The sequence below is a fragment of the Gnatocerus cornutus genome, chromosome 7 (genome assembly GCF_029298725.1).
Source record: "Gnatocerus cornutus isolate USDA-ARS CGAHR chromosome 7, icGnaCorn1.1, whole genome shotgun sequence".
Taxonomy (NCBI): domain Eukaryota; kingdom Metazoa; phylum Arthropoda; class Insecta; order Coleoptera; family Tenebrionidae; genus Gnatocerus; species Gnatocerus cornutus.
In genome coordinates, this window is record NC_142239.1 from 2,231,320 (window position 1) to 2,245,944 (window position 14,625).

A 14,625-nucleotide genomic window follows, 5' to 3' on the forward strand; every position below is an offset into this window, starting at 1 on the left:
CAAAAAGGATTTTTTTTCATAATTTTTTAGCCAAGGGCTTTCATTGCCGACATTATTTCCTCAACACAAAGAGTGACATCAGAGGAAATCAGAGAAATTAGTGGTTTCAAGGGGGCCAAAGTCCCATTGGTGACAATCACACAGTGGATCCCTTGCTCCATTAACATGTTCATTCTAAAACCGAAAATTAGAAATGGGGACTATTATCTGAGAGAAATTGCCCGAATCCGGGGCAAAAACTCCAACAGCTCAAGACTCTGTTTTTAGAAGTTGACATCTTTTTTTCAATTTAGCAGTTTGGTTATCTATTTTCTTCCTTTTTATTTATTCATTTTTTTTCTTCTACTTTTAAAATATATTTTTTATATAGACGCTTTTTTAATAATAAATATGTGCCATCCTTAAATAAAGTCTTGATTACAATGGCGTTCAGAGCTTTTTCGAAATTAAGAAAAATGTCTTTGGTGGCGGAAAGCTCTACAGCGAGAAAGTCTTTAGGGATTTCTCTCCCGTTATAATCCAAAATTGGCGCCTTACTAAGGGCTTGCATTGCCGACATTACTTCCTCATCACAAAGAGTGACATCAGAGGATTTAAACTGGATGTATGCAGCCTCAATGTTGTGACCTTCGTCAAAAACGACGATTTTGTTTGCTAACTCCAGACCCAAAGCTTTTCTAATTTTCCGATCAAGTAGATGGTTGTATGGTGCAAAAATGATGTCTTTGTCGTGCTTCAGTTCCTTTGCCATAGGGGCAACCTGCAATGAGGAAGCTCGTTCAGAGGTCTATTGAAATGAGAAATAATTTGAAAAATTCACAGGCAACGATGTCTTCTGAAATTTTCGATAAGAAGATAACTCTTTGGGAGGATTCTAACTCTAGCATTGACACTGTCATAATGCCTTGGATGTAAAAATATCGAAATTTTTCTACTTAAAAGGTAAACGCAACGGCTAGGTTTAGGATTTAGATTTCTTATTTTTGTATTTAGTATTAAGGGACGAGTGTGCAGCTAGTTACGAATTTAGTACTTTACAGGGTAGTTTTTATAAAGTCCGCCTTATTATTTAGCATTCCTTTAGTATTTAAGATCAAAAGTTTATTTAAAAGTTCCAGCATTTAGTCGAAAAATAATTATTCAAAGACTGATTGTGACAATAAACAGAGACCTGTAATTCAAGGAATCACATAATGTTACTTAAATTAGTTTATAGTTTTATATAATCATTTATCTTAAATAATATAAATGTATCTAATCGATAGAGTAGTTTAATATGTATCTTATTACTGTAGTCAAATAAATTAATGGCATATCTATGGTCATCATAATTGTTTCCCTGTGCCTGCAAGTTGGCTAGCCGCCAAAGAGCTTTCCAACCGACATTTTCTCCCGCTCAGATCTCAGTACCAACCACGGTATAAGAAGATAGGTAGACCAGCGAAGCCATCAGATGCGGTCCCGGTACGAGCAACAAGAGAGACAACCTGAGAAAGTATGCCCCGATTTCACCAAATCTTCTTTTCATACAGAACAATATCAAATAACAGGCTATTTTTTCCAACTGTCAAATCAGTTTATCAAAATAGTTATTTGTGTACCAAGGCCAAAAAGTGTGTCTTTTTTGGCCGAGCTTTTTTTTAATGGCCGAGGCGACAGTCGAAGCCAGAAAGAAGGCGAGGACAAAATGGCACTTTTTGGCCGCGTTACACACAAGATTTTTTAGGCGACATCATTAAATTTACAAGTTTATTTATTTTTATTTATGATTTATTGATTTAATCATTTATAACAACTGAATAATAAAAATTTGACAGATTGTTTAACCCAATATTCACGGTAAAAGTTTAATTTTTGTGCGTATGCAGATAAAACACTTTTTCTATTTCGCGTTCATAATGAAGATATTTCGATATGCGTTTGAGCGTATTTCGGTATCGTAATGGACCAATCTCGTGCCAATATTTCCAGGAGCATATATTTTTCTTAGGTTTGCAGCAGACAAACCGTCAATCTGCCGTCAACGTTGACAATTTAGATTTTGGTTTTGATAAACGATGATAAATCGATCAATACACTATTTTTTCTTGTTGTACTTGGCTTAATAATTCATCGGAGAAAAACTCTTTGGATGCAAGAGAACCATCATGATCATCATCAACATCTTCGCTCTTTTGGCTCTCTTGCGCTCCGGTAACCTCAAAACGTCACACCTGTCAAACTGACTGAAATTGGATTTGGCTACTTCGAATTTTTTTCCCGAACATTTTGCACATGCCAACTACCCTAAAATTCTCTAGATTTCGAAATCAAGTTTTTTCATTTAAAATAAGGCGAAACAACGTGCGTGCAGCAAAATGTTCATTATGAAACGCGTATCATCATAATATACTATTATTATTTTGTCAATAATCGTGGTACAGAAATGTGAGTTTTACAGTGCCAAATTGTTCAAATTTGATTTTATTTTGAGTACTAACTCAAAAAACTATTTTTTATTCTTTGCTAGTGGTTTTTTCAAAAGATGAACTTCATGTTATAAAAATAGGTTTGGTGACTGGTGAAACTGAATTCGTGATGACATTGTGGATTGTTCAGTGGAGGGCATTTGGTCATTTCGTTTCTAATTAACGTTTCAGTTTGATCCTGTTCTGACCATTGTTGTACATGAGGTCGTCTATTACAATTTCTAAGTTGGGAATTAATAAACTCTTTAGTGACAAAATTTAAGTCTTCTTCAATAAAGGCAAATCTATTAGTTTTATACAAATCGCTAAGTGTCTTTACTTTTTCTCGTTGACTTTCCAAAACATTTATTTTAATTTTGACAATTTTTAAACAGTAATGTCACTGGGGCTTGACGAACGGTTACGTGTTGCGGAGCGTTGACGGGACGGTGGTCTGCTTGTTGAGCGAGAGTTTTTGAGTTTCGCGACTTCTTTGGTCAGCGAAGTGAACTGAGTTTGGAGGGCCAAGAGAGTTGTTTGCAATGGGTCGAAAGGCGTTGAGGATGTAGCTGCAACTCGTGGAGTCGACGGGTAAAGCTCAATTATACGGTCAGCGGTTTGAGCCAGGGCAGAAAGGCGTCCATCCGAAACAGCCAGAATCTTTTGGAGGTCGCACGGAAGTCTAGAGAGCCAAATTTTTTTGAGGAAGTCGTCTTGCACTGTGTAACCTGCGAGGTTTTTCAAACTTCGTAGCAACTGAGAGGGTGAACGATCTCCTAGTTCTTCGGTTCGTAGGAGCTTGTCCAGCCTTTTTGCCTCTGATTGTGATAGGCGATCTATGATGGCGTTTTTTAGGGCTGCATACCTATCATCTGTAGCAGGCGGGCTGGATAAAAGATCCTGAATCTCCGTTGCCGTTCGTTTGTTTAGGCACGATATCACGTAGCTGTATTTCGTCTCGTCAGCGGTGATGCGCCCCAATATGAATTGGCTTTCCAGCTGTGCGAACCATAGTTTTGGATTTTCCTTCCAAAATGGCGGTGGTTTCACCGATATTGCGGTTATCGCCGCGTCGTTGCGGTCGTCGTCAGCCATTCTAGTAGTCGCACTTCGGCGTGGTCACCAATGTGGTTGTGTTCGTGTAACAATATTTATTCACATATTACATATTAACTTTAGGATAACTAAAATGATTAAAAATCACGACGACATGTTGTGTCGCTAGCGAGGTTGCCACAGTAGTATCGCGAACCTGTCAACGAGTCATTTATAAAGAATGGTTTAATAATGCGATGATCCAGAAGCCCTATCGAGACGTTTACGGACTGACGACCTTTTCTGTCAATTTCGATGTATTGATGTGGATTTTTTAAAGCCTAAATTCGGTTGTTTTGACCATTGGGTTTCGCATTTAATGTGAACGTGCATTCAAAATTCTTGAATTGTCATTAATTTTAGTAACCATTGTTTTACAGAAGTCCATACGTGGAAAATAGTCATCGGGGCGTAATCGCTGGTGTTTTTGCATCTTGAAGCTTATAAATTTGTGTTCTTTTATAATTCGGTAGGCTGATGTGGATGGAATCTCTGTTTTATTTTGAATTTGGCGAACGCTAATGGTTGGTAAAGAACAGCTAGTAACTTTTTTCTAGGATCTATACTTGGACGACTCATAACCATTGTACTTTCCAGTTGAGGAGCAACAAGCGTTAAAAGATGTTCAAAACATGGCTTTGTTACTCTGAAATGACTTTGGAATTCTCTATCATTAAAATTTACAACAGTGACTTCCACAAATAACTGAACACGACTAGGAATCCTTCTTTGACCTCTTGCGACACGTCGCCGTTGTCGAGTAGAAATAGCCTTTTCAACTAGAATTTCTTCTATTTGATTTTACAATTCACTGGCACTCGCTACTGAGCCTACTATTGTTGCTGCAGCAGTAACATCCATAGCGAATAATTTTTAGTAGTGGCTTAAGTGTTAGCCCAAAATAAAATAACAACATAACCTCGAATAGGATTTGACATTTAACTCACATTATCACTAACATTATCATTGCGCATGTTTCACCACTTTCGTCGCATTCCGATACCCCGACGAAAAATGTGATTCGTACTTTGTTTTAGAACGGGTTAAAAGTTCATTTTTTGATGTGACGTCATTAAAATTTTTGAGTTTACTAACGCTAAAAAACGCGCAAGCGTACTTTACGAACATGCTTCAGCTACTCCAGCTAATCACCGTGAGTCCAAACTAACCTCACTTTTTAAAAATTTGGAAATTCTTTTTGGAGGACTAACAACGATGTCTATCGTTTCAAAACTTTTGTTCTAAGCTCAAATTGTTGATTTCCGACGTAGGTATAGTAAACCCCGTTGACATATACCTAGTAAATTTTATGGCCACATTATGAGAGGACCAGGCAGTACTAATCCTTGCGATTGGAGACCATAAATGAGCACGAAATGAATGCGGGCCTATTCAACCATCGGTCAACTCGATGTCTACCTAGAACTTTGTCGGCTGCAGTTTACAACACCCAGTTTTATTTCTATGGGTGGTTTGACTTAAGCCATAAAATGTTTACTAGGTATATGTCGACTGAGGTTACTATAACTTTAATCTGCGAAAATATGATTAAAATTTAACAAAATGTTGCGAGAACTTTGAACTTTTGAACTCTTTTTAAAAACAAAAACACCGATGCTTGACTGTGTTTTTCTGTTCGACAGTCCCTGCCATATATTTTTTTGTCGTTTCAAAAATGCATCTGGACTCTTGGTGAAGCAAATAATCCATTTACAGAGCGTCTGACAATTGAGTGCATTACAGTTGTAGCATGAATGCTGCTCATTCATTTATTTACAAACATTGAAGATTGTTTTTAATGCAACTTTACTATCATTTCCAAGGGCTACATTTATTAGATTTAGTCGTTTTTCTGATTGTTTGGTAAATAAACCCATTTGGTTAAAAAAAAGTTAAGTAGAGCATTAATTGAATAGTGTTACGCAACAAAGATCCAGCCGCTGGCGTCTAAAATGAAGATCATGGCTATTCAAGCATTAATTTTACCGATTTTTTAGTGCAAAACTGTAGTAAAACTGATGTAGCACTTCAGTTGGACTATTAGCTTTAAGAATTTTAGGTTCATATACGGCTTAACAGATGGTGACAATTTTTATCGATTTAATAACGCGATGAAGTCCATTAAAATGTTTTGTGTGTTAGATCTTTGTTGCGTAACACAGTACCGCCAACGTTTATTTTTCTCTCAGATGCTTGTCTTGGTATGGATGATATCAAATGATCTATCTAATTTTGACCCACATCATTTGGAGTTACGTCGAGAACATAAAAACTCGATAGATTTTGTTGTAAAGGATTGACCAGGAAGTCTTACTTTATTCATATCGAATACATTTTCATTGGAAAATAATTTGGCTACTCTAATTCATGGTAAAACACTGACATTGAGCAAAGTTCATGTATGAGAATAGAAGATGAGTGTAGGTGGTTTCTTGTTGAAAAATGTATTCTAAAAGCTTTTGATTTAGGGTCAAACACTTGGTTGAAAGATACAGGAGCGCGGTCATATTTTGCCTAGAATAGAATTTGCGGATGATGAAGTAAGAATTTTCTTACGTGTTGAAGTGGGGATGATGAGCCGTTACCATATTGCTGTATTTTTTTACACCATTACCCTTACAGTTTGGTCTTTCTCCCCTTTAGCTTTGTTCCTGTAAGTGGTAGTGATCTATTTTCCATTCCATTCTTATCGTTAGTGTTCATGTCACCATTTTATCTGTAAATGGTATAGAATAATGGCAGTAATTGATATATTAGCTGACTTTTTACACTCCAAAGACGTCGGTCTAGTTGCGATTGATATACATTTTTGAAGTTGAACGTCTTGTGCTAAGCATGAACTCTTTTATGGTGTTTTTTTTAGAAACTTTGGTTTTGATGTTTTAACTCATACAAAATGTTCGTGGCTTGTAAAAGTATAGTGGAAGGCGTAAAACAAAATATACAGGTAAGAACATTTATTTACAAATTATAATAATTCTTTGAACCACATGGTTCATAAATTAGTAGAGGATCTTCATTGGAGGCTGTTATATTCGCTTTTGTCAGCGAAACAAAATCTTCATAATTTGTTGTATTTGGGTCTCTTTTGAGTATTTTTGCAGTTTCGAGGGAACAAGATTTTCGAAAATTTGATGTTCACGATTTTCTTTTTTTGAGGCTTCTTTAAGAATTTTTTTTTTTTGTTTCGAGAAGGCCCTTTAAGAGCCGCACGCTGAGGTCTATTGACCCATTGTGTGCAATCCTCGTTTACGGGGCGACCTATAAGAGCCCTGTTGTCTTTGCAAACGCCAGGATGCTCTTTATGGGTGCTTCCCGAATCTCAATGGTTCCAAAATATGCAAATCCATATGTTCCTTCCTCAGTTCAGAAAAATTTGGACAGAGGCATAATATGTGTAGTGGAGTTTCCGTGTCCTCCATACACGCTCTACACATGTCGTCAGTCTTGAGACCGATTGTGTGCATGTGTTTGTTAAGGGGACAGTGTCCTGTGAACAGTCCCACTAATATTCTGAGGTCTTTCCTACAGAGTTTCAATAGTTCTTCACTGCGTTTTAAGTCTGGTCCATCAATAAATAGCCCAGACTGTCGCAGTTCAAGCTTTTGCCATTCCTCCTTGTGGAGTGATTCAATCCACTCTTTCAGGAGGTTTTTCTGGAGGGTTTTCGGAATTGGAAGAGCCGGCTCCGGTCCAAAGAAGCCCTGAGCAGAGCCTCTTTTGGCCAATCGGTTAGCCCTTTCATTCCCTTCGACCCCTGTGTGTCCTGGTATCCAGCAAAGCACAATTTGTTTGTTGCGCCTTGCCAGATTTTGCAGTGCCGTATGACATTCACTGACAAGTCTTGACGCATGTCTGCATGACTGCAGAGCTTTCAAAACTTCTTGGCTGTCAGTAAAGAAGCAGATGTGCTTATTAACAATAGCTCTCTGAGTACATTCTGTAACACACTGTATTACAGCAAAGGTTTCTGTTTGAAACACACTGGTATATCTACCCAGTGATGTTGAGACACCAAAATCCGTGCCCCAAATAACAGCTCCAGAGCCTGAGCCCTCTTGTGAGACCGAGCCATCTGCATAACAGATGGTCCAGCCCCCCTGAGTTATGGCTCTTGTTCTTTCACTCCATTCTTCTCTTGAAGGTATTATCACTTCATATGAGTGATTGATCACAATAATGGGAGCCATACAATCTTCCCTCATCTTGAAGATGGGGTTGATGTCTGTCACAAGTTGGGCGATAGCCCAATGTCCTGTGCCCATTGTTGTATTTTTCCACTGCCCTGTACACCTTAACCTAAGGAATCCCGCCGCAGCTGACTCCTTCACTTTGAGGTGAAGGGGAGTAAGCCCCGTCAGTATTTCCATGGCCGATGTGGGAGTGGATTTCATCGCTCCTGTTATAGTAAGGCACGCTAATCTTTGAGCTTTAGCCACAAGAGTTTTGGCCCAAAGCCTAGACGTCGCGCCCCACCAGACGATGGATCCATAGACTATCTACACATGCGTACAGCCAATGCAATATTCTGGGAGTAATTCCCCATGTTTTCCCCACAGTCCTCCGCACGCCCACAGGGCTGCTGTAGCTTTTCCAATTTTGTTTTGCACATGAGTTCTCCATGTGAGTCTAGAATCTAGGTGGATGCCTAAATACTTGACCACTGTTTGAACTTCTAGTGTCTTGCCAAAGAGTGATGGGGCCGTATATTGATCCTTTCTTCTCTTGGTAAAGATTACATGACTGGTTTTGTCAGGGTTTACAGATAGTCCTTGTCCTGTGCACCATTTCTCGACCAGCCTTAGAGCCCCTTGTGTGAGCTCTTTAGCCAAGTCAAGAAACTTGCCCTGAACAAGGATTACGATGTCATCAGCATAACCTTGCACATAGACCCCTTCCATGTGTAGTTTATGTATTAAGTCATCCACTACCAAGTTCCACAGAAGTGGAGATAAAACTCCTCCCTGTGGGCATTCTTGTGAAGCGGTGACCTTAACCCAACACTTACCAAGATTTGTGTTGATTGATCTGTTTGTCAACATGGCTAGGACCCATTTTATTAATGTTTGATTTCCCCCATGATTCCTTAGAGCTAATTCCATAGAGTCATAGGTTGCATTGTCAAATGCCCCCTCAATGTCTAGGAACGTTCCAAGAGTGTAATATCCTCCAGTTAGCCCTGATTCAATCTTCATTACGATTTGATGCAGAGCCGATTCTGTGGATTTGCCCATTTGATAGGCATGCTGGTTTGGATGTAGTGGCATATTGCACAGCAACTCCTCCCTAACATGTTTGTCTATCAGTCTTTCCATGGTTTTTAGTAAAAACGAGGAAAGGCTGATCGGTCTGTAGCTTTTAGTCTCGGCATATGTTGCACGCCCTGGCTTGGGTATAAAGATAACCCTGACTTCCCTCCAGCTACGTGGTATGTAGCCGAGTGCAAGACAGGCTCTGAATAGGTGCAGCAGTGGTGTGGTGAGCATATCTAGTCCCTTTTGTAAGAGAGCTGGAAATATCTCATCCATACCTGCCGACTTGTAAGGCGCAAATGAATTTATGGCCCATTTTATCCTTTCGTGGGTGATGATTTTAGAAGCAAATCTCCACGCCTCCCGAGAGGTGGTGCATTTTCCAATGTTGACACTTCCTTCCTCCTTGGATTCCAAGGAGTTTGGAAAGTGAGTCTGTAGTAGGAGCCTGAGAGTATCCTCCTCGGAGACCGTGTAGTCCCCTGTTTGAGTTCTCAGACACCCCAGACTGACAGACTTGTCTTTTGATAGAACCTTCTGAAGTCTTGCTGCTTGCGGAAAGTTGTTAATCCGCTCACAGTAGTCTCTCCAGCTGTTCCTTTTCCTGCGGTTTACCTCAGATTTGAAGTCCCTTTGTGCCTTCTTATAAAGCTCCCAAGACTCGTTTGTTCCCGCAAGTCTTGCTCTATTCCAGAGTTTCCTTGCGGTTTTCCTTAGCTTACTAAGCTTTTCGGTCCACCAAGGGGCACTGTCAGTCTTACGAGATCTGCGAACAGAGCAGTTCTCTTTGTAGGACTCCACAATAGCCTCGCTTAGTGCCTTGGACAGAGTCTCCGCTTCGTCGTTGCGACGGATTTTACAAGAGAGTCCTGAGACCCTGAGAGCTAGAGCCTCCTTGTAGGAGGCCCACTTTGTCGCCCTCGGGTCCCTGTACCCTTTTGTCTTCTTCAAATCTCATTGGATGTCAAACCGGATGTATCGGTGGTCCGATAGACTTAGCTCCTCCGATACGTGCCAGTTTCTTATCTCATGCACCAAGTTTATTGAGCAAAGAGTAATATCAATTACCTCACTCCTCGTCTTTGTGACAAAGGTTGGTTTGTTGTCCTGGTTTAGAATATCTAAGCCAGTTGTGGCAAGATACTGCAACATGGCGTCTCCTCTGGGGTTGATGTTCGAGCTCCCCCACACTATGTGGTGCGAGTTGGCATCACATCCGACCACGAGAGGCAGGTTGCTTTTTTTGCAGAATTCAATTACCTCCATCAGCTCTCTGGATGGTGGTAAAGTAGGTGAATCATATGGTAAGTAGGCTGAGCACACTACAAATGGTCTCTGCCTACCCTCTCTCATGACTGTCACCCGGGGTTACCTGCCTACTGAAGCAGGCACTGGCAGCCACACTATGGTGCAAATTGAGCTGCAGGAAGGAGAGTCGGTTCCTACTTAGGCCCCTGACCATCCTTCTCTGCTTTTTCCGAGGGTCCCGCTGAATCAGCGTTCCCCTCGTTTGCGGGTTCCGCCTCGCCAGCGGTCCCCGCTGCTTCATCCCTACCTAGCAGCCTTACGGTTGCCGGGTTGAAAATGAAGAATGCTCGGAAGTTATTCCTCCGTAGCATCTCTATTGATGGTTGCCACAGCCCAACCACCAACCGAGTTGAGCTAAAGCCCACCCGTTCAGAGCCGTAGATCACCCAACTACGCGCTCCTAGACCTGGATTCTGTGCGTCAAGTAGGCCCAGTATCTGCTCCGGGGTCTGGGGAGGCCCCTGAGTGACCACTAGAGCTTTTCTTGGCTTAGGCAGGTCTGCTGAGGGTGTGTACCTCAGTTCCAAACCTTCGAGTTGTAGGTCCCGTATTACGAGTCCTAACCACTCTCTGGTTCGTTCATCCTGACACTATGTGTGGACAGCCCCTTGCCGGAGCCTACCACTAACCAGATGTGGGATGTGCCCATCCTCACCGGGCTGCTCAGACGCTCTCATGAGCGCCTCATACAACCTTTGTTGTATGGCTTCAAAATGAGCATTTGTGAGTTGCCTCGCAGGGAAGCCCTCAGGGTAAATGCTCATTTGAAGAGCCGGAGCCACCGTCGGAACAAAAGTGTCCGCCGGCTTAGCCCGTTTGGCGCGTTGACCAGCGCTGGGAGGGGTCCCGGTAGATTCCCGTCCCCTTTTGGAGCCGGTTATCTGTCCGGTTCTTGTTTTTTCAGAGGAGCCCTTGGGGTTAGGCCCCACGTATGGAGCCCTACCTTTTTTGGGTCCTTCTGGTTGTCTAGACGGTCCCGCTGAGCCCTGTCCAGCTTGAGAAGCTGCACGGTCCCTGCGAGCCCGTCTTTTTGCCGCACCACTGCGGTTTTTTTTAATTATTTTGAGGCGGTCCACGTCCCCGGCTAAGCTCGCGTCCGTGTCCCTGCCACTGCTAGAATTTGAATGTAAATCTTTGTCCATGAGTGTCCCACGAGTACCGGAGAAGGGAGGTCCGCTGCAGTAGAGCTCCGCATGCTGCAGTAAGCGGATTTGTATACAACCGGAGGTCCTCTGGTATCCGGAGGTCACCGTTCAAGACTCACTGACGCAGAGCCATTCATCCCTTGAGCACGGTAGATTACACCTTGGGATTGCGTTGAGCTGTTCTTGGCTTCCATTCTCAACCGGGACCGTTCAGACATGGGTGCCCCTACTAGGAGCACGGCTCCCGTCCTAACCGACCCCAGAATCATTGAACTTACTAGGCATTTTCACCACGTCGAGGTGACAGCTCGGTAGAAAGGGTTTAAGAATTTTAAAAGCAGCCTCCAGCTTTTCCTCTTGATTCGTTTTTCGTTTTTTTCTAATTGGGGTTTCAATAATTTCTTGAGTGGCGGGAGTAGAATCTTGCGAATCGATGTCAATGAAATCTTCATCACCATTTTCCTCCCCATTATCAGTTTCAATCTGAAATTTAAAATATGATGAAAAATAAAATATGTATTTTTATGATTTTTTTTTTTTGATATACTCCGAATTTTTTTATGATATATCTATTTTCGACGCAACATTTACTGCATTTTGCTGTAACTGTATTTATTAATATACAGGGTCCGGCAACACTTGTGTCCACCCCCAAAATCGTCTTTAATTTTAAAGATAAAATTTTGAAAATTTGCATACGCTCATAGTTGACAAAGCTCTAGAAGCTGACGTAAAAATTTGTTTTTTTATCACGGTTTGGTTGGCGTCGCGACGCCTAAGAAGTATAATTTTTAGCGATTTTTGAGTTTTTGCGGAAATATACGCGAATTCAATTTTATTTCAACATAACTGTGGTACAAATATCTGAGTTTTTATTTTAAATCTAATGCAAATTGTGTTTAAAATTTGCGAAAAAAACGTTGCTTTATCAAGTTAGTTTTCAAAATTATGACAGTGCAACGGCAATCTACGTTTACACCAAAATTTCACAAGTCACTTCACTCACTTTTATAAGGTTTATTTTGATTACCACGGGCATGTTGCACTTTATGGACACCAGAAATCGTTAATTAACATCGACAAAGTGACAATTTCACCAAGTAAGACTTTTGTTACAATCTAAAGCGAGCCAAAGAATAGATGTCATTTGTGACACAAGATGTTGACAGATGGGTGTAAACGTAGTTCCCAATTTTGACATAATAAAATTGGAAACTAACTTGATAAAACAGCATTTTTTCCTCAAATTTTGAAGACAATTTGCATTGAATCGAAAATAATAACTTAGATATTTTTAACATATTTATATTGAAAAAAAATTAAATTAGGGGTTGATATCACAAACCCTCACAATTACCTAACAATTACATTTTTAAGGCGTCGCGACGCCAAAACTATCAGTGATAAAAAACAAATTTTTACGTCAGCTTCTAGAGCTTTGTCAACTGTGAGCGTATGCAAATTTTCAAAATTTTATCTTTAAAATTAAAGACGATTTTGGGGGTGGACACAAGTGTTGCCGGACCCTGTATGTATTAACCTGGACTGTGTTTTTACAGATCCTTAGATCAGCTGAACGATGGTTAAACATAGCGAAACAATATGATGATATTTGGAATTTTCCACATTCTTTGGGTGCTCTAGATGGAAAACATGTCGTTCTGCAAGCACCCATTAATACAGGAAGTGAATTCTTCAATTACAAATCGACATTTTCGACTGTACTGTTTGCACTTGTGGATGCTCATTACAACTTTTTATACGTTGATATTGGTGCTCAGGGACGAATTTCAAACGGAGAAATATTTAAAAGTTCTCTTTGTAAGAAAATTCAACGAAATTCTTTAAATTTTCCATTGCCCGAACCTTTACAAGGTAGGCAACAGAGTCTTCCTTATTTTTTTCTTGGGGATGAAGCATTTGCTTTGAGTGAAACATTAATGAAGCCATTTTCTGGAGTACATTCGAAAGGATCACCAGAACGAATTTTTAATTACCGTTTATCTAGAGGTCGTAGGATTGTGGAGAATGTTTTTTATATTGCTTCAGCGATATTTCGAGTACTTCGCAAACCAATGTTGTTAGAGGCCGGAAAAGCTGCATTAATTGTATTGACAATAGCTCGTTTACATATTTTTTTGAGAAATAGTTCAAGTTCTTCCTCTTTATATACCCCGAATGGAACATTTGACGAAGAAATTGAAGGAAATTTAATTGAAGGCACATTTAGAACTATAACAAATGAATCCACATGCTCGTTACTTCCAATAAGAAACGTACCAAGAAGAGCTTGTATGAATGCTAAATTAGCACGAGAAGAGTTAGTTAACTATTTTCAAAACGAGGGGCGCATAAAATAAATACGCATAAATATGAGTGAGTACTCACCGTGCTTGTTGTTTTCCGGACTTTTTTCTTGTCCCAAAGAAACTGTAAACTTTTGAAGGCGTACCAGCTGCTCTCATATATCTCGGAACGTCCTAAAAAAATATGAATTATTGTTATTTCAATTTTTGTAATAAGTATAGTATTAAAACAGACAAAAAAACTATAAACATTTAGTTTTAAAAACGTATGGTTTAATTATTGCTGCTTACGTTTTCCTGTCCCCTGACTCTTTTTCAATTTGGATTTTTCTCGCTGTAGTGCAACCAGTAAACCGTTTACTTTTTTTCGCAGTCTTCTGCAGTTGCCCCGTCGATCTCTGGGGCAATCGCTTCCCAAGCATCACTTTTTTTTATTTTATTGTAGTATGATGAATTTTTAGAATCCCACAAAATTTCATAGGATCTATATTTCTCAATCAATTCCAGCGTAATTTTTTCAGTCCACTCCATTTCAAATGTTTTACTAAACTGACAAAATGACCAAAACTTCTCAGTGGTCCTTAAGCAGGTAGTTGTCGGTTTTTCGGATCAAACGAAAGTTGCGCATTGATTTTACACGTGCCGTCCACACGTGTAACCAACACTCCACCATAGTCGCGTAACATTCCTTTAATGTGACGCTGAAAAACCGATACGTTACGATGTTCTGTTACAATGATATAATGTAATCATTAGACAATTTTCCCGAAGCAAGTTTTGAGAATTTAGCTTTGTGCGCTTTAGAAGGGAATCCCACGAGTAGCTCACCTTCTTTGACAGCCTTAACCTTAGCAAGATTTAGTTGATCTTCTACAGGATTTATTTTTTTGTATAGGTCAAGCTTAGTGGTAATTGGTTTTCGTTCCAGATCTTTTGGTTTTACTATTACAGCTGGATGCGCTTCACTTTTTAGTACATCCGAGTATACTGCAGTTACGTCTTCATGCACAGGTGGATGAGAATGAGAAAGTTTATTTCGGTTTATTTCTGCACGTTGCTCATGGATTTCATC